Raw genomic sequence first — 20,206 nt, forward strand, 5'->3', positions numbered from 1 at the left:
GTGTGACTGAGGGAAGGGCACCCTGTGTGACTGAGGGACGTGTACCCTGTGTGACTTAGGGAAGTGTACCCTGTGTGACTGAGGGACGTGTACTCCTGTGTGACTGAGGCAATTGTACCCCTGTTTGAAAGAGGGACGTGGACACCTGTGTGACTGAGGGAAGTGTACCCCTGGGAGACTGAGGGACGTGTACCCTGTGTGACTGAGGGAAGTGTACCCCTGTGTGACAGAGGGACATGTACACCTGTGTGACTGAGGGAAGTGTACACTGTGTGACTCAGGGAAGTGTACTCTTGTGTGACTGAGGTATGTGTACCCTGTGTAGCCGAGGGAAGTGTACCCCTGTGTGACTGATGGAAGTGTAACCCTGTGTGACTGAGGGAAGTGTGCCCTGTGTGACTGAGGCAAGTGTACCCTGTGTGATTGAGGGAAGTGTACACTGTGTGACTGAGGGAAGTGTACCCTGTGTGACTGAGGGAATTTTAACCCGCTTTGCCTGAGGCAAGTGTACCCTGTCTGAAAAAGGGAAGTGTACCCTGTGTGACTGAGGGAAGGGTACCCTTTGTGACTGAGGGAAGGGTACCCTGTGTGACTGATGGAAGTATACACTGTGTGTCCGAGCGAAGTGTACTCCTGTGTGACTGAGGGACGTGTACCTGTGTGGCATAGTGGTTAGCACTGTTGCCTCACAGCGCCAGAGACCCGGGTTCGAATCCGGCCTCGGGCGACTGTCTGTGTGGAGTTTGCACATTCTCCCCGTGTTTGCGTGGGTTTTCTCCGGGTGCTCCGGTTTCCTCCCACAGTCCAAAGATGTGCAGGTTAGTTTGATTGGCTATGATAAATTGACCCTTAGTGTTAGGGGGATTAAATACATGGGGTTACAGGGATAGGGTGGGATATGTGTTGGTGTAGGGGTTACGGGGATCGGGTGGGATAATGTGTCGGTGCAGGCTCGATGGGCCGAAATGGCCTCTATCTGCACTGTGGGGTTTCTGTGATTCTGTGATTTCTGTGATTCTGATACCCTGTGTGACTGATGGAAGTGTACTCCTGTGTGACTGAGGGACGTGTACCTGTGTGACTGAGGGAAGTGTACCCTGTGTGACTGAAGGAAGTGTACCCTGTGTGACTGATGGAAGTGTACACTGTGTGACTGAGGGAAGTCTACCCTGTGTGACTGAGGGAAGTGTACCCTGTGTGCCTGAGGGACGTGTACCGTGTGTGACTGAGGGAAGTGTACCTTGTGTGACTGAGGGAAGTGTACCCTGTGTGACTGCAGGATGTGTACCCTGTGTGTCTGAGGGAAGTGTACACTGTGTGACTGAGGGAAGTGTACACTGTGTGACTGAGGGAAGTGTACCCTGTGTGACTGAGGGAAGTGTATCCCGGTTTGGCAGAGGGAAGTGTACCCTGTGTGACTGAGGGAAGTGTAACCCGCTGTGACTGAGGGAAGTGTACCCTGTGTGAGTGAGGGAGGTGTACCCGGTTTGACTGAGGGAAGTGTACCCTGTGTGACAGAGGGAGGTGTACCCTGTGTGACTGAGGGAAGTGTACCCTGTGTGACAGAGGGAGGTGTACCCTGTGTGACTGAGGGAAGTGTACCCTGTGTGACAGAGGGAGGTGTACCCTGTGTGACTGAGGGAAGTGTACCCTGTGTGACTGAGGGAAGTGTACCCTGTGTGACAGAGGGAGGTGTACCCTGTGTGACTGAGGGAAGTGTACCCTGTGTGACAGAGGGAGGTGTACCCTGTGTGACTGAGGGAAGTGTACCCAGTGCGACTGAGGGAAGTGTAACCCGCTGTGACTGAGGGAAGTGTACCCTGTGTGAGTGAGGGAGGTGTACCCGGTTTGACTGAGGGAAGTGTACCCTGTGTGACAGAGGGAGGTGTACCCTGTGTGACTGAGGGAAGTGTACCCTGTGTGACAGAGGGAGGTGTACCCTGTGTGACTGAGGGAAGTGTACCCAGTGTGACTGAGGGAAGTGTAACCCGCTGTGACTGAGGGAAGTGTACCCTGTGTGAGTGAGGGAGGTGTACCCGGTTTGACTGAGGGAAGTGTACCCTGTGTGACAGAGGGAGGTGTACCCTGAGTGACTGAGGGAAGTGTACCCTGTGTGACAGAGGGAGGTGTACCCGGTTTGACTGAGGGAAGTGTACCCTGTGTGACAGAGGGAGGTGCACCCGGTTTGATTGAGGGAAGTGTACCCTGTGTGACTGACGGAAGTGTACCTGGTTTGATTGAGGGAAGTGTACCCTGTGTGACAGAGGGAGGTGTACCCTGTGTGACAGAGGGAGGTGTACCCTGTGTGACTGAGGGAAGTGTACCCTGTGTGACAGAGGGAGGTGTACCCGGTTTGATTGAGCGAAGTGTACCCTGTGTGACAGAGGGAGGTGTACCCGGTTTGACTGAGGGAAGTGTACCCTGTGTGACTGAGGGAGGTGTACCCTGTGTGACAGAGGGAGGTGTACCCTGTGTGACTGAGGGAAGTGTACCCTGTGTGACTGAGGGAAGTGTACCCTTTGTGACAGAGGGAGGTGTACCCGGTTTGACTGAGGGACGTGTACCCTGTGTGACAGAGGGAGGTGTACCCTGTGTGACAGAGGGAGGTGTACCCGGTTTGACAGAGGGAGGTGTACCCGGTTTGACTGAGGGAAGTGTACCCTGTGTGACAGAGGGAAGTGTACCCGGTTTGACTGAGGGAAGTGTACACTGTCTGACAGAGGGAGGTGTACCTGGTTTGACTGAGGGAAGTGTACCCTGTGTGACAGAGGGAGGTGTACCCTGTGTGACAGAGGGAGGTGTACCCTGTGTGACAGAGGGAGGTGTACCCTGTGTGACAGAGGCAGGTGTACCCTGTGTGACTGAGGGACGTGTACCCTGTGTGACAGAGGGAGGTGTACCCTGTGTGACAGAGGGAGGTGTACCCTGTGTGACAGAGGGAGGTGTACCCTGTGTGACAGAGGGAGGTGTACCCTGTGTGACAGAGGGAGGTGTACCCTGTGTGACCGAGGGAGGTGTACCCTGTGTGACAGAGGGAAGTGTACCCTATGTGTCTGAGGGAGGTGTACCCTGTGTGACAGAGGGAGGTGTACCCTGTGTGACAGAGGGAGGTGTACCCTGTGTGACAGAGGGAGGTGTACCCTGTGTGACAGAGGGAGGTGTACCCTGCGTGACAGAGGGAAGTGTACCCTGTGTGTCTGAGGGAGGTGTACCCGGTTTGAATGAGGGAAGTGTACCCTGTGTGACAGAGGGAAGTGTACCCGGTGTGACAGAGGGAGGTGTACCCTGTGTGACTGAGGGAAGTGTTCCCTGTGTGACAGAGGGAGGTGTACCCTGTGTGACTGAGGGAAGTGTACCCGGTGTGACAGAGGGAAGTGTACACTGTGTGACTGAGGGAAGTGTACCCGGTGTGACTGAGGGAAGTGTTCCCTGTGTGACAGAGGGAGGTGTACCCTGTGTGACAGAGGGAGGTGTTCCCTGTGTGACAGAGGGAGGTGTACCCTGTGTGACAGAGGGAGGTGTTCCCTGTGTGACAGAGGGAGGTGTTCCCTGTGTGACAGAGGGAGGTGTTCCCTGTGTGACAGAGGGAGGTGTACCCTGTGTGACAGAGGGAGGTGTACCCTGTGTGACTGAGGGAGGTGTACCCTGTGTGACTGAGGGAAGTGTACCCTGTGTGACAGAGGGAGGTGTACCCTGTGTGACTGAGGGAAGTGTACCCTGTGTGACAGAGGGAGGTGTACCCTGTGTGACTGAGGGAAGTGTACCCTGTGTGACTGAGGGAGGTGTACCTTGTGTGACAGAGGGAGGTGTACACTGTGTGACAGAGGGACGTGTACCTTGTGTGACAGAGGGAGGTGTACACTGTGTGACAGAGGGAGGTGTACCCGGTGTGACTGAGGGAAGTGTACCCTGTGTGACTGAGGGAGGTGTACCCTGTGTGACTGAGGGAAGTGTACCCTGTGTGAGTGAGGGAGGTGTACCCTGTGTGACAGAGGGAGGTGTACCCGGTTTGACAGAGGGAGGTGTACCCGGTTTGACTGAGGGAAGTGTACCCTGTGTGACAGAGGGAAGTGTACCCGGTTTGACTGAGGGAAGTGTACACTGTGTGACAGAGGGAGGTGTACCCGGTTTGACTGAGGGAAGTGTACCCTGTGTGACAGAGGGAGGTGTACCCTGTGTGACAGAGGGAGGTGTACCCTGTGTGACAGAGGGAGGTGTACCCTGTGTGACAGAGGGAGGTGTACCCTGTGTGACAGAGGGAGGTGTACCCTGTGTGACAGAGGGAGGTGTACCCTGTGTGACAGAGGGAGGTGTACCCTGTGTGACAGAGGGAGGTGTACCCTGTGTGACAGAGGGAGGTGTACCCTGTGTGACAGAGGGAGGTGTACCCTGTGTGACAGAGGGAGGTGTACCCTGTGTGACCGAGGGAGGTGTACCCTGTGTGACAGAGGGAAGTGTACCCTATGTGTCTGAGGGAGGTGTACCCTGTGTGACAGAGGGAGGTGTACCCTGTGTGACAGAGGGAGGTGTACCCTGTGTGACAGAGGGAGGTGTACCCTGTGTGACAGAGGGAGGTGTACCCTGCGTGACAGAGGGAAGTGTACCCTGTGTGTCTGAGGGAGGTGTACCCGGTTTGAATGAGGGAAGTGTACCCTGTGTGACAGAGGGAAGTGTACCCGGTGTGACAGAGGGAGGTGTACCCTGTGTGACTGAGGGAAGTGTTCCCTGTGTGACAGAGGGAGGTGTACCCTGTGTGACTGAGGGAAGTGTACCCGGTGTGACAGAGGGAAGTGTACACTGTGTGACTGAGGGAAGTGTACCCGGTGTGACTGAGGGAAGTGTTCCCTGTGTGACAGAGGGAGGTGTACCCTGTGTGACAGAGGGAGGTGTTCCCTGTGTGACAGAGGGAGGTGTACCCTGTGTGACAGAGGGAGGTGTTCCCTGTGTGACAGAGGGAGGTGTTCCCTGTGTGACAGAGGGAGGTGTTCCCTGTGTGACAGAGGGAGGTGTACCCTGTGTGACAGAGGGAGGTGTACCCTGTGTGACTGAGGGAGGTGTACCCTGTGTGACTGAGGGAAGTGTACCCTGTGTGACAGAGGGAGGTGTACCCTGTGTGACTGAGGGAAGTGTACCCTGTGTGACAGAGGGAGGTGTACCCTGTGTGACTGAGGGAAGTGTACCCTGTGTGACTGAGGGAGGTGTACCTTGTGTGACAGAGGGAGGTGTACACTGTGTGACAGAGGGACGTGTACCTTGTGTGACAGAGGGAGGTGTACACTGTGTGACAGAGGGAGGTGTACCCGGTGTGACTGAGGGAAGTGTACCCTGTGTGACTGAGGGAGGTGTACCCTGTGTGACTGAGGGAAGTGAACCCTGTGTGAGTGAGGGAGGTGTACCCTGTGTGACAGAGGGAGGTGTACCCGGTTTGACAGAGGGAGGTGTACCCGGTTTGACTGAGGGAAGTGTACCCTGTGTGACAGAGGGAAGTGTACCCGGTTTGACTGAGGGAAGTGTACACTGTGTGACAGAGGGAGGTGTACCCGGTTTGACTGAGGGAAGTGTACCCTGTGTGACAGAGGGAGGTGTACCCTGTGTGACAGAGGGAGGTGTACCCTGTGTGACAGAGGGAGGTGTACCCTGTGTGACAGAGGGAGGTGTACCCTGTGTGACAGAGGGAGGTGTACCCTGTGTGACAGAGGGAGGTGTACCCTGTGTGACAGAGGGAGGTGTACCCTGTGTGACTGAGGGAGGTGTACCCTGTGTGACTGAGGGAAGTGTACCCTGTGTGAGTGAGGGAGGTGTACCCGGTGTGACTGAGGGAAGTGTACCCTGTGTGACTGAGGGACGTGTACCCTGTGTGACTGAGGGAGGTGTACCCTGTGTGACTGAGGGACGTGTACCCGGTTTGACTGAGGGAGGTGTACCCGGTTTGACTGAGGGAAGTGTACCCTGTGTGACTGAGGGAAGTGTACACTGTGTGACTGAGGGAAGTGTACCCTGTGTGACAGAGGGAGGTGTACCCGGTTTGACGGAGGGAGGTGTACCCGGTTTGACTGAGGGAAGTGTACCATGTGTGACAGAGGGAGGTATACCCGGTTTGACTGAGGGAGGTGTACCCGGTTTGACTGAGGGACGTGTACCCTGTGTGACAGAGGGAGGTGTACCCTGTGTGACAGAGGGTGGTGTACCCGGATTGACAGAGGGAGGTGTACCCGGTTTGACTGAGGGAAGTGTACCCTGTGTGACAGAGGGAAGTGTACCCGGTTTGACTGAGGGAAGTGTACACTGTGTGACAGAGGGAGGTGTACCCGGTTTGACTGAGGGAAGTGTACCCTGTGTGACAGAGGGAGGTGTACCCTGTGTGACAGAGGGAGGTGTACCCTGTGTGACAGAGGGAGGTGTACCCTGTGTGACAGAGGGAGGTGTACCCTGTGTGACAGAGGGAGGTGTACCCTGTGTGACAGAGGGAGGTGTACCCTGTGTGACTGAGGGAAGTGTACCCTGTGTGCGTGAGGGAGGTGTACCCAGTGTGACTGAGGGAAGTGTACCCTGTGTGACTGAGGGACGTGTACCCTGTGTGACTGAGGGAGGTGTACCCTGTGTGACTGAGGGACGTGTACCCGGTTTGACTGAGGGAGGTGTACCCGGTTTGACTGAGGGAAGTGTACCATGTGTGACAGAGGGAGGTGTACCCGGTTTGACTGAGGGAGGTGTACCCGGTTTGACTGAGGGACGTGTACCCTGTGTGACAGAGGGAGGTGTACCCTGTGTGACTGAGGGAGGTGTTCCCTGTGTGACAGAGGGAGGTGTACCCTGTGTGACTGAGGGAAGTGTACCCTGTTTGACTGAGGGAAGTGTACCCGGTTTGACTGAGGGAAGTGTACCCTGTGTGACAGAGGGAGGTGTACCCTGTGTGACTGAGGGAGGTGTCCCCTGTGTGACTGAGGGAAGTGTACACTGTGTGTCTGAGGGAGGTGTACCCTGTGTGACAGAGGGAGGTGTACCCTGTGTGACTGAGGGAGGTGTACCCTGTGTGACTGAGGGAAGTGTACCCTGTGTGACTGAGGGAAGTGTACCCTGTGTGACTGAGGGAAGTGTTCCCTGTGTGACAGAGGGAGGTGTACCCTGTGTGACTGAGGGAAGTGTACCCTGTTTGACTGAGGGAAGTGTACCCGGTTTGACTGAGGGAAGTGTACCCTGTGTGACAGAGGGAGGTGTACCCTGTGTGACTGAGGGAGGTGTACCCTGTGTGACTGAGGGAAGTGTACACTGTGTGTCTGAGGGAGGTGTACCCTGTGTGACAGAGGGAGGTGTACCCTGTGTGACTGAGGGAGGTGTACCCTGTGTGAGTGAGGGAAGTGTACCCTGTGTGACTGAGGGAAGTGTACCCTGTGTGACAGAGGGAGGTGTACCCTGTGTGACTGAGGGAGGTGTTCCCTGTGTGACAGAGGGAGGTGTACCCTGTGTGACTGAGGGAGGTGTACCCTGTGTGACTGAGGGAAGTGTTCCCTGTGTGACAGAGGGAGGTGTACCCTGTGTGACTGAGGGAAGTGTACCCTGTGTGACTGAGGGAAGTGTACCCGGTTTGACTGAGGGAAGTGTACCCTGTGTGACAGAGGGATGTGTACCCGGTTTGACTGAGGGAAGTGTACACTGTGTGACAGAGGGAGGTGTACCCGGTTTGACTGAGGGAAGTGTACCCTGTGTGACAGAGGGAGGTGTACCCTGTGTGACAGAGGGAGGTGTACCCTGTGTGACAGAGGGAGGTGTACCCTGTGTGACAGACGGAGGTGTACCCTGTGTGACAGAGGGAGGTGTACCCTGTGTGACAGAGGGAGGTGTACCCTGTGTGACAGAGGGAGGTGTACCCTGTGTGACTGAGGGAGGTGTACCCTGTGTGACTGAGGGAAGTGTACCCTGTGTGAGTGAGGGAGGTGTACCCGGTGTGACTGAGGGAAGTGTACCCTGTGTGACTGAGGGACGTGTACCCTGTGTGACTGAGGGAGGTGTACCCTGTGTGACTGAGGGACGTGTACCCGGTTTTGACTGAGGGAGGTGTACCCGGTTTGACTGAGGGAAGTGTACCCTGTGTGACTGAGGGAAGTGTACACTGTGTGACTGAGGGAAGTGTACCCTGTGTGACAGAGGGAGGTGTACCCGGTTTGACGGAGGGAGGTGTACCCGGTTTGACTGAGGGAAGTGTACCATGTGTGACAGAGGGAGGTATACCCGGTTTGACTGAGGGAGGTGTACCCGGTTTGACTGAGGGACGTGTACCCTGTGTGACAGAGGGAGGTGTACCCTGTGTGACAGAGGGTGGTGTACCCCGGTTTGACAGAGGGAGGTGTACCCGGTTTGACTGAGGGAATTGTACCCTGTGTGACAGAGGGAAGTGTACCCGGTTTGACTGAGGGAAGTGTACACTGTGTGACAGAGGGAGGTGTACCCGGTTTGACTGAGGGAAGTGTACCCTGTGTGACAGAGGGAGGTGTACCCTGTGTTGACAGAGGGAGGTGTACCCTGTGTGACAGAGGGAGGTGTACCCTGTGTGACAGAGGGAGGTGTACCCTGTGTGACAGAGGGAGGTGTACCCTGTGTGACTGAGGGAAGTGTACCCTGTGTGCGTGAGGGAGGTGTACCCGGTGTGACTGAGGGAAGTGTACCCTGTGTGACTGAGGGACGTGTACCCTGTGTGACTGAGGGAGGTGTACCCTGTGTGACTGAGGGACGTGTACCCGGTTTGACTGAGGGAGGTGTACCCGGTTTGACTGAGGGAAGTGTACCATGTGTGACAGAGGGAGGTGTACCCGGTTTGACTGAGGGAGGTGTACCCGGTTTGACTGAGGGACGTGTACCCTGTGTGACAGAGGGAGGTGTGTACCCAGTGTGACAGAGGGAGGTGTACCCGGTTTGACAGAGGGAGGTGTACCCGGTTTGACTGAGGGAAGTGTACCCTGTGTGACAGAGGGAAGTGTACCCGGTTTGACTGAGGGAAGTGTACACTGTGTGACAGAGGGAGGTGTACCCTGTGTGACTGAGGGAGGTGTGTTCCCTGTGTGACAGAGGGAGGTGTACCCTGTGTGACTGAGGGAAGTGTACCCTGTTTGACTGAGGGAAGTGTACCCGGTTTGACTGAGGGAAGTGTACCCTGTGTGACAGAGGGAGGTGTACCCTGTGTGACTGAGGGAGGTGTCCCCTGTGTGACTGAGGGAAGTGTACACTGTGTGGAAGTGTACACTGTGTGTCTGAGGGAGGTGTACCCTGTGTGACAGAGGGAGGTGTACCCTGTGTGACTGAGGGAGGTGTACCCTGTGTGACTGAGGGAAGTGTACCCTGTGTGACTGAGGGAAGTGTACCCTGTGTGACTGAGGGAAGTGTTCCCTGTGTGACTGAGGGAAGTGTACCCTGTGTGACTGAGGGAAGTGTACCCTGTGTGACTGAGGGAAGTGTTCCCTGTGTGACAGAGGGAGATGTACCCTGTGTGACTGAGGGAAGTGTACCCTGTTTGACTGAGGGAAGTGTACCCGGTTTGACTGAGGGAAGTGTACCCTGTGTGACAGAGGGAGGTGTACCCTGTGTGACTGAGGGAGGTGTACCCTGTGTGAGTGAGGGAAGTGTACCCTGTGTGACTGAGGGAAGTGTACCCTGTGTGACAGAGGGAGGTGTACCCTGTGTGACTGAGGGAGGTGTTCCCTGTGTGACAGAGGGAGGTGTACCCTGTGTGAGTGAGGGAAGTGTACCCTGTGTGACTGAGGGAAGTGTACCCTGTGTGACAGAGGGAGGTGTACCCTGTGTGACTGAGGGAGGTGTTCCCTGTGTGACAGAGGGAGGTGTACCCTGTGTGACAGAGGGAGGTGTACCCTGTGTGACTGAGGGAGGTGTTCCCTGTGTGACAGAGGGAGGTGTACCCTGTGTGACTGAGGGAAGTGTACCCTGTTTGACTGAGGGAAGTGTACCCGGTTTGACTGAGGGAAGTGTACCCTGTGTGACAGAGGGAGGTGTACCCTGTGTGACTGAGGGAGGTGTACCCTGTGTGACTGAGGGAAGTGTACACTGTGTGTCTGAGGGAGGTGTACCCTGTGTGACAGAGGGAGGTGTACCCTGTGTGACTGAGGGAGGTGTACCCTGTGTGACTGAGGGAAGTGTACCCTGTGTGACTGAGGGAAGTGTACCCTGTGTGACAGAGGGAGGTGTACCCTGTGTGACTGAGGGAAGTGTACCCTGTGTGACAGAGGGAAGTGTACCCTGTGTGACTGAGGGAGTTGTACCCGGTGTGACTGAGGGACGTGTACCCGGTGTGACTGAGGGAAGTGTACCCTGTGTGACTGAGGGAGGTGTACCCTGTGTGATTGAGGGAAGTGTACCCTGTGTGACTGAGGGATGTGTACCATGTGTGACAGAGGGAGGTGTACCCGGTGTGACTGAGGGAAGTTAACCCCAAATGAACCCTGGAATTCTGGAAAGTAGGTTCTGGAGTTGGCGGCTGGGTTAATACATAAGGCCCCGGTTAAGAGGCCATTCTTTTGAAAGAGGCACAAAAATGGATGCATGGTTGCCGATGGAAGTACGAGTCGCCTCAGCCAACATGTGTCTCGGTGTCGAAGCAATGTGTGAATTGAAAGCCCATTTCTTCATTGTCTTGAGGAGTCACAACGCCCGTAGCGATATTCGGGCCTTCGCCTGGACTGCAGCACAGGTTATACTGGTTGGACGTGGCTTTTCGCTGGATTTTGAGACGCTGACAGCAATGATACTGGATTGTGGGCTGTGAAATTTGCTGATGGTTTGGGCTAGGCTGCAGGTCCTGTCCTAATCTCTTCATTCATTAGTACATTCCTCACATTCCTCAGCTTCCTTATCAGATTCTACATCCAAACTTCTGTCCAAGACCTGGTGTTGGGCCCAAGGCTGCTGGTTACCTGATCACTGCACATTCCATGTTCATCTATATATTGTTTTAGTGACATCAGGCTTCTTTTCCTTCCCCCAGCAATAGTTAATCGAGGGCAGCTGAGGAGGCAGAAAAAGGACCCAGGGCGCCGACAGGCGTTTGTGACAGACTTAAAACTGGCTTCAGTCCGGTTCAGTCACCACTGCCGCTGTTGGTAGTGCCAGTGCATTAAGTAGGGTCAGGAGGTGGGGGTGGCGGGGAGGGGGTTAGACCAATCCCAGGGGGCGTGGGTGGCGGGGAGGGTGTTAGACCAATCCCAGGGGGTGTGGGTGGCGGGGAGGGTGTTAGACCAATCCCACGGGGTGGGGGTGGCGGGGAGGGTGTTAGACCAATCCCAGGGGGTGTGGGTGGCGGGGAGGGTGTTAGACCAATCCCACGGGGTGGGGGTGGCGGGGAGGGTGTTAGACCAATCCCACGGGGTGGGGGTGGCGGGGAGGGTGTTAGACCAATCCCAGGGGGTGTGGGTGGCGGGGAGGGTGTTAGACCAATCCCACGGGGTGGGGGTGGCGGGGAGGGTGTTAGACCAATCCCAGGGGGTGTGGGTGGTGGGGAGGGTGTTAGACCAATCCCACGGGGTGGGGGTGGCGGGGAGGGTGTTAGACCAATCCCACGGGGTGGGGGGTGGCGGGGAGGGTGTTAGACCAATCCCAGGGGGTGTGGGTGGCGGGGAGGGGGTTAGACCAATCCCACGGGGTGGGGGTGGCGGGGAGGGTGTTAGACCAATCCCACGGGGTGGGGGTGGCGGGGAGGGTGTTAGACCAATCCCACGGGGTGGGGGTGGCGGGGAGGGGGTTAGACCAATCCCAGGGGGTGGAGGTGTCACTTTAAGAACAAACCGGGAGTGGCTTCTCGGTGGGACTCGTCAGTGCAATTTAACGACTCTGGTTACCGTTTGCCAACAATCGTGCGGTTTCCAAATCCCCTTCACCGTCCCGTCCCGTCCCTAGAGAAAGAAAGAAAGATTTGCATTTGTATAGCACCTTTCACGATCTCAGGATGTTCCAAAACGCTTTACAGCCAATTTGGTACTTTTTGTTTTGAAGTGTAGTCACTGTTGTGATGTAGGAAACGCGGCAGCCAAATTGTGGAAAGCAAGCTCCCACAAACAGCAACGTGATAAAGACCAGATCATCTGGTTTTTTTTAGTGATGTTGGTTGAAGGATAAATATTGGCCAGGGCATTGAGGTTGAACTCCCCTGTGCTTCTTCCAAATCGTGCCACGGTATCTTTTACACCCACCTGAGAGGGCAGACGAGGCCTCGGTTTAACCTCGGTCTCATCCAGACGATGGCACCTCCGACAGTGCAGCACTTCCTCAGTACTGCCCTGAAATATCAGCCTGGATCTTGTGCTCAACCCTGGAGTGGGGCTTGAAGCCACGACCTTCTGACTCAGAGGTGAAAGTGAGGTGTGGTGGGGGGGTGGGTGGGGGGTGGGATGAGGGTGGGGGGTGGGGTGAGGGGGTGGGGTGGGGGGGTGGGCGGGGGGGGTGGGGGGTGTGGTGAGGGTGGGGGTGGGGTGGGGGTTCGGGTGAGGGTGGGTGGGGTGTGGTGAGGTTGGGGGGTGGGGTTCGGGTGGGGGGGTGGGGTGGGGGTGGGATGGGGGTTCGGGTGGGGTGCGGGGTGGGGTGTGGTGCGGGGTGAGGGTGGGGGTGGGGGTGGGGGGTGGGGTGGGGGGTGGGGTGAGGGTGGGGGGTGGGGTGGGCGTGGGGTGGGGGTTCGGGTGGGGTGAGGGGGTGGGTGGGGGGTGGGGTGGGGTGGGGGTTCGGGTTGGGTGGGGTGGGGGTAGGGTGAGGGTTGGGGTGTGGGTGGGGTGGGGTGATGCCAATAAAGCGATTTGTATTGTATTGTATTATTGGGTGGGGTGGGGTGGGGAGTGCGGGGGGGGTGAGGTGAGGGTTGGGGGGTGTGGTGTGGGGGTGGGATGAGGGTTGGGGGTGGGGGTGGGGTGCGGGGTGAGGGTTGGGGTGTGGGTGGGGTGGGGTGGGGAGTGCGGGGGAGGTGAGGTGAGGGTTGGGGGGGTGTGGTGTGGGGGTGGGCTGAGGGGTGGGTGTGGGGTGCGGGGTGAGGGTTGGGGTGTGGGTGGGGTGGGGTGGGGAGTGCGGGGGGGGTGAGGTGAGGGTTGGGGGGGTGTGGTGTGGGGGTGGGGTGAGGGGTGGGGGTGGGGTGCGGGGTGAGGGTTGAGGTGTAGGTGGGGTGGGGTGGGGAGTGCGGGGGGGGTGAGGTGAGGGTTGGGGGTGGGGGTGGGGTGCGGGGTGAGGGTTGGGGTGTGGGTGGGGTGGGGTGGGGAGTGCGGGGGGGGGTGAGGTGAGGGTTGGGGGGGTGCGGTGTGTGGGGGTGGTGGTAGTCCAGGAACGGAGCTGCCTGGCTCTGCTTGGCTTCGGGGGAGGGGGCGGAGATTGAGCCCAGGGAGTGAGTTATCGAGAAGTGGTGGAAAAAGGGGAGACTGGACCTAGAAGGAAAAGAGAGAGAGAAAAACATGAGGAGCACAAGGTGTAATTTAAAACTCTGCAATACCTCAGTGTGGATTCTTAATGAGAGAATGGAGAGCTGTGTCTCCCAGCCTGAGCGAGTGAGCAGGAATTTGGAGCATTGCAAATACCAGTGCTGGGCCTGTACAAGCAGAACAAGGGTCAAAGGGTTAGGTTCACTCGAAGAAATGTGCCTTTCCTTTTTGAAGTGCGGTGCGAGCTTTTGTACTGTCACTCATTCAGAACACCCATCTTCCCAGACTCACAAAGGGGCCACACTCTCAATACTTCAGCTCAACTCCTTACTGTGAAACTGTGTGTGAATGGCGGGCCCCTTTCCAACACGTGTTATTAAACATGTTTCCCGTGAGCCGCGCAGTGACAGGCACTCCGGGACCTTTGACGTGGCGTTTAACACACTTGTGTATTTACATTGTTTCATTCCCGGTTTAGCTATTCACTCGAGAGCTTTATTTTTCGTTCTGATTCTCGTTGGGGTTCTGTTCTGCGGGACCTTGCTGTGCGCAAATCGGCTGCCGCATCACAACAGTGACTACACTTCAAAAGTATCTCATTGGCTGTAAAATGCTTTGGGGCATCCTGAGGTCGTGAAAGGCGCTATATAAATGTAGGTCTTTCTTATTAGCAGCCTCCCCCCAGTACCTCTCCCACGTGGCCATGACTCAGCCCAGAGACTGAACAAAGTAAAGACCTCCAGCCCATCGCAGCCCTCAGAAACATCCCAAAGTACTTCACAGGCAATGGGGCTTGCCTGTGAGGTGTTGGGGCTGTTGTGTGGCCAAAGGGAGCACAAGTCCCCGCTGCTGTGTAAAGTGTCTGACCGCACTCGTGTGTGTGTGTGTGTGTGTGTACATATACACGTGAGTGTGGGTCAGACACACACACACACACACACACACACACACACTCAGCCCCTCTACACACTCATACACACACCCCACGTACACATCCCACACACACCCTGCACATTCATACACACACAATCCACACACACACAGCACTTCAACACACACACACAATCCGCGCACCCTGCACATTCAAACACACACAATCCACACACCCCACGCACATTCATACACAATCCAGACACACACAGCACTTCAACACACACACACAATCCACGCACCCCGCACATTCACACACACACAATCCACACACCCCACACACATTCATACACAATCCAGACACACACAGCACTTCAACACACACACACACAATCCACACACCCCACACACATTCTGTACATTCACACACACACACACACACAAATCCATACACCCCGTACATTCATATACACACACTAATACTCACACACCCCATGTACACATCCCACACACGTGGGCAGCACGGTGGCATAGTGGTTAGCACTGTTGCCTCACAGCGCCAGGGACCCGGGCTCGAATCTGGCCTCGGGCAACTGTCTGTGTGGAGTTTGCACATTCGCCCCGTGTTTGCGTGGGTTTCCTCCGGGTGCTCCGGTTTCCTCCCACAGTCCAAAGATGTGCGGGTTAGGTTGATTGGCTATGGTAAAATTGACCCTTAGTGTTAGGGGGATTAAATACGTGGGGTTACGGGGATAGGGTGGGATATGTGTTGGTGTAGGGGTTATGGGGATCGGGTGGGTTATGTGTCGGTGCAGGCTCGATGGGCCGAAATGGCCTCTATCTGCACTGTGGGGTTTCTGTGATTCTGTGATTCTGTACATTCAGACACACACACACACACACACACACACAAACACACAGCCCCTCTACACACACCTCTACACACTCACATGCGCCCCCCACGTACATACCCCACACCCACCCTGTACATTCACGCACACACACGCACACACACGTATACACACACACGTAGAGACAGACATTACACACACACATGCAGACACACAACAACTTGCATTTGTAAAGTGCCTTTAACAGAGGCAAAGGCTCGATTTTGCCAGGCCCGAGGAGGCGAGATTGGAGGTGTGTAAGTTGTTAAAATCGCAAAAAATGGCGGGCGGGCTCAATCCCGCCTCCATCCCGCCTCCGAGCAATTTTCCCACATGCGAGTTTTCTGACCCCGTTTCCATCCCGCCTCCAAGAGGCGGGATAGGCCCTTAAGGCCCTTAACAACCACTTAATTGCCTCTATAATCCCATTTTGAGAGGCCTTTCCGATTTTAACCCTTTTCCCACATTCTGCACGCCTCCTCTGGAACATGGCAGTGAATCCTGGCAGCCTCACAAGTGGACTGCTTAGTAACAGCTGCAGCTTCACCATTATAAAAGAGTTTTCAGCAATCATCATTTGCAGGTGGCAGAACTTTGTTGTCTCAGGTCTGGGGTAACTTTTAGCAGGCCTACTCATTGTTGTGGTAGTTTGGAGCCTGACACCCATCTCCAGTGTGACTTCCTGGGAAACCCCTCTCCCCACCTTGACTGAGCGCTTCCTCAACTGAGGTATTTACCAGAAGAATGTGAACTATTTATTTCCTTTCCTCCTGGACATCAGATTCGGATGAAGACCAGCCGCGGCAGCAGCAGAACCCTGAACAACAGCAGCACCAACTGCAGGAGCAACAGCAGGAGCTCCAGGCTGCTGCTCACCCACCTGAAGCTGCACAGGCCAGAAGGCGCCAGCGCATGGAAGCCCGTCGGCACAGGAGATACCCCAAAACAGGGTCTACAGACAGAGAATGAGCTACCTCAACATGACTGAGCAGCAGTGCCAAAGGAGGCTCAGACTTTCGCGAGAGGTAGTGGGTGACATCTGCACAATGGTGCAGCAAGACCTGGAGCCCAGAGGAGCAGGTGGACACCCCTTACCAGTGGCCGTCAAAGTCACCACCGCACTCGACTTTTTAGCTTCAGGCTCATTCCAGGGATCAGCAGCAGACATCAGCGGCGTCTCCCAGGCGGCCACACACACTTGCAACACGTAGGTAACCGATGCCCTTTTTGCCATCGCGCACAATCACGTCAATTTCTCCAAGGATCAAGCAAGTGTAACTGCGTAATAACAACAGAAAATGCTGGAAAAACTCAGCAGGTCAGGCAACATCTGTGGAGAGAAATTTGAGTTGACGTTTCGGGTCGAACCCTTCTTCAAAACTGGAAAGAAAAGAAACTAGATCGAAGGCAGGGCTGCGATCGGACAAAAGAATAAAAGAAACAAAAGAAGTAAAAGAGATTAGAAGCTAGACGAGATGGTAATAGGCTGAGATTAGGTGTAAAGTGTACTGGCTGGGCAAGAGATAGCTGCCAGGTGTGAGAGCGAAACAAAAGGAAAGGGGGGGGAAAGGAGTGGAAAAATTACAAGAAAAAATGAAATAGGGGCCGAGGTTATGATCTGAAATTGTTGAACTCGATATTGAGTCCGGAAGGCTGCAAAGTGCCTAATCGGAAGATGATTTGCTGTTCCTCGAGTTTACGTTGAGCTTCCGTGGAACAATACAAGAGGCCAAGGACGGTGAGGTCCGAGTAGGAATGGAGCGGTGAATTAAAATGACAGGCGACCGGAAGCTCGGGGTCACCCGTACGGACTGAACGGAGGTGTTCCGCAAAGCGGTCACCCTATCTGCGTTTGGTCTCCCCAATGTAGAGGAGACCGCATCGTGAGCAGCGAATACAGTATACTAGATTGCGAGAAGTACAAGTAAATCGCTGTTTCACCTGGAAGGGGTGTTTGGGGCCCTGGACAGTGGGAAGGGGGGAGGTATAGGGGCAGGTGTTACATCTCCTCCGCTTGCACGGGAAGGTGCCAGGCGAAGGGGAAGGGCTGTTTGGGGTGATAGAGGAGTGGACTAGGGTGTCTCGGAGGGAGCGGTCCCTGCGGAATGCTGAAAGGGGAGGGGAGGGGAAGATACGTTTGGTGGTGGGATCACTTTGGAGGTAGCGGAAATGCCGGAGGATGATCCATTGAATGTGGAGGCTGGTGGGGTGAAAGGTGAGGGCAAGGGGAACCCTATCGTGGTTCCGGGAGGGAGGGGCAGGGGTGAGGGCAGAAGTGCGGGAGATAGAACTGACACGGTCGAGGGCAGTGTCAACCACGGTAGAGGGGAATCCTCAGTTGCGGAAAAAGGAAGACATGTCTGAAGCACTGGCGTGGAAGGTGGCATCGTCGGAGCAGATACGGCGGAGACGGAGAAACTGGGAGAATGGAATAGAGTCCTTACAGGAAGCGGGGTGGGAGGAAGTGTAGTCCAGGTAGCTGTGGGAGTCAGTGGGCTTGTAGTGAATATTGGTCGATAACCTATCCCCAGAGATGGAGACGGAGAAGTCAAGGAAGGGAAGGGAAGAGTCAGAGATGGACCATGTGAAGGTGAGGGAAGGGTGGAAATTGGAGGCAAAGTGAATGAAATTGTCAAGTTCGGGGTGAAAGCAGGAAACGGCACCGATACAGTCATCAATGTATCGGAAAAAGAGGTGAGGGAGGGGACCCGAGTAGGACTGGAACAAAGATTGTTCCACATAGCCCACGAAAAGGCAGGCATAGCTAGGACCCATGCGGGTACCCATAGCAACACCTTTGATTTGGAGGAAATGAGTGGAGTTAAAGGAGAAGTTGTTCAATGTGAGAACAAGTTCAGCCAGGCAGAGGAGCGTAGTGGTGGATGGGGACTGGTCGGGCCTGCGTGTTCGGTTGGGTTTGACAATCTGACAGGCTTTCCAAGGGTGCAAGGCGTCGTTGACTGCACACATGTGGCCCTAAAGGCACCCCATCACAATCCAGATATTTTTGTCAACCGCAAAGGATTCCACTCCCTCAACGTACAGCTGGTGTGTGACCACAAGAAGGAAATATTGCATGTTTGTGCCAAGTAGCCTGGCAGTTGCTATGACTCCTTCATCCTGTGCCAGTCTAGTGTGCCTCCGCTCTTCAGTCCACCAGACCAACTTTGCGGATGGTTACTTGGAGACAAGGGCTATCCTCTGAGGACATAGCTAATGACGCTGTTGACGTGGCTACTGAGGGTGGCCCTCCTCCTGTCCTCGCTCTTTCCCTCTTATTGTGGGCTCTCTTTTCCTGCAATGTGGGACACAAGAAGAGTTTGAGTGAGAATGAAGGAGTGAGTGTAGAGAATCCATAGCAAAGATGCTTAGAAGGAGACAAAGGGCCCTCCCTGTGTGTTGTAAGTTGTTGCCATTGCATCACAGTGATAGGGAGTGTGAGGGCTGCATGGTCGAATAGTTAAGTGAATGTGACCATAGAGAGGGAATGGGTAAGGATGCAGGGATGTAAGTGTCAAGTGGGATGTGGAGGAAGAGGTTGGCAAAGCAGAGTGCTGGTGAGGAGAGGCGATGGGGGTCAGATTGAGGGTGAAGGGAAAGTCATACTCACTTTTCCAGTGCGCAGAAGGTCATGAAACCTCTTCCTGCACTGCATCCAGGTTCTGTGGAACATAGAGATGGCATTGACCTCCTGGGCCACTTGCAGCCACACAGCTTTAGTCAGTTGTGGTGGCTTTTTTCTCCCTGAGGAAGGGAAGAGCACCTCCTTATTACAGCTTGCTCCCTGCACCAAAGCTTGGAGGGAGGGCTCATCAAAGCGAGGTGCACACTTTTGCTTGCTGGTAGACATGGTCGGTAAATTAAGTCCTTCATACAATGTCCAAAGCATTTCCAGTTGCAGGCCTTAAACCCAGCAGCACTGATGATGTCATCGGAGGCGACTTTCAGGATGGAAAGACTAATTGGGCCAGGGGTTCCCACACACTGGAAATTGCCCAATTAGGGGAAAATCGCTCGTTTTCCCCACATCACACTGGAGTCGGGTTCAGGACTCTAAACACGCCCCAGCCCGCCCACACTGGCAAAACCGAGCCCAAACTTTCCAAGGTGCGTCACATAGTCACAATCAAAAAAACAGATACAGGCATACACACCGCACAGCAGAGGCGGGGAAACCCAGCACGAGTGAGAGCCAGTGTTCTGAGTGTGTGGCCCAGTGCATTGCCAGTCTGAAACGTGCCATCATTCCCCTGCATTTAAAACGTGTAGTCCACAAGAATCCACCAATAAATAGTGTTGCAAGTTTAACCCTATCGGGAGAGGGAAATTGTGAATATTTCAATAACTTACAAACCACATTACTCATGTAACATCATAAACTGTATTCTGTCAAACACACTTCTTAATGTTGCGCCTTTCGCACTCTTGGGTGAGGGGTCATTGTTACTGTTCCTTCCTGCAGTGCACTCTGGGATAGACAATCTTTCAGCGGGCGGCTCGGGCTCTGTCGTGTAACTCTCCATGTAAAAGTGGATTACAAATAAAACATTTATTACTTAATAGTAAGTATTTTGTAGTGTAGTAAATGTAGTCACTGTTGTCCATGTTTCCATAGATGTTCCATACACAACAGTTACAGATCTCAAGCAGCCCACAGTACGTCATCTTACTCGCAATGCACTGTAGGCAGGAGAAGCAATGCATTTCTCTCGAGGTGTAAGAATGTGGTACTTAAATATTAAAGAACTTGCATTTATATAGCTCCTCTCACAACCTCAGGACACCCCAAAGCGCTGTACAGCCAATGAAGTACTTTTAAAGTGTAATCACTGTTGCATTGTATGAAACACGGCAGTTAATTTGTGCACAGCAAGCTCCCACAATCAGTAATGAGATAATCTGTTTTAGTGATGTTGGTTGAGGGATAAATATTGGCCAGGACACCGGGTAGCACTCCCCTGCTGTTCTTCAGGGGATTGATAGGGTAGATGCTGAGAGGTTGTTTCCCCCAGCTGGAGTGTCGGGAATGAGGGGGCATAGTCTCAGGAT

Source organism: Somniosus microcephalus, chromosome 19 (assembly GCF_052327205.1).
Source record: "Somniosus microcephalus isolate GS21.2 chromosome 19, FLI_Smic_1.0, whole genome shotgun sequence".
Lineage (NCBI taxonomy): Eukaryota > Metazoa > Chordata > Chondrichthyes > Squaliformes > Somniosidae > Somniosus > Somniosus microcephalus.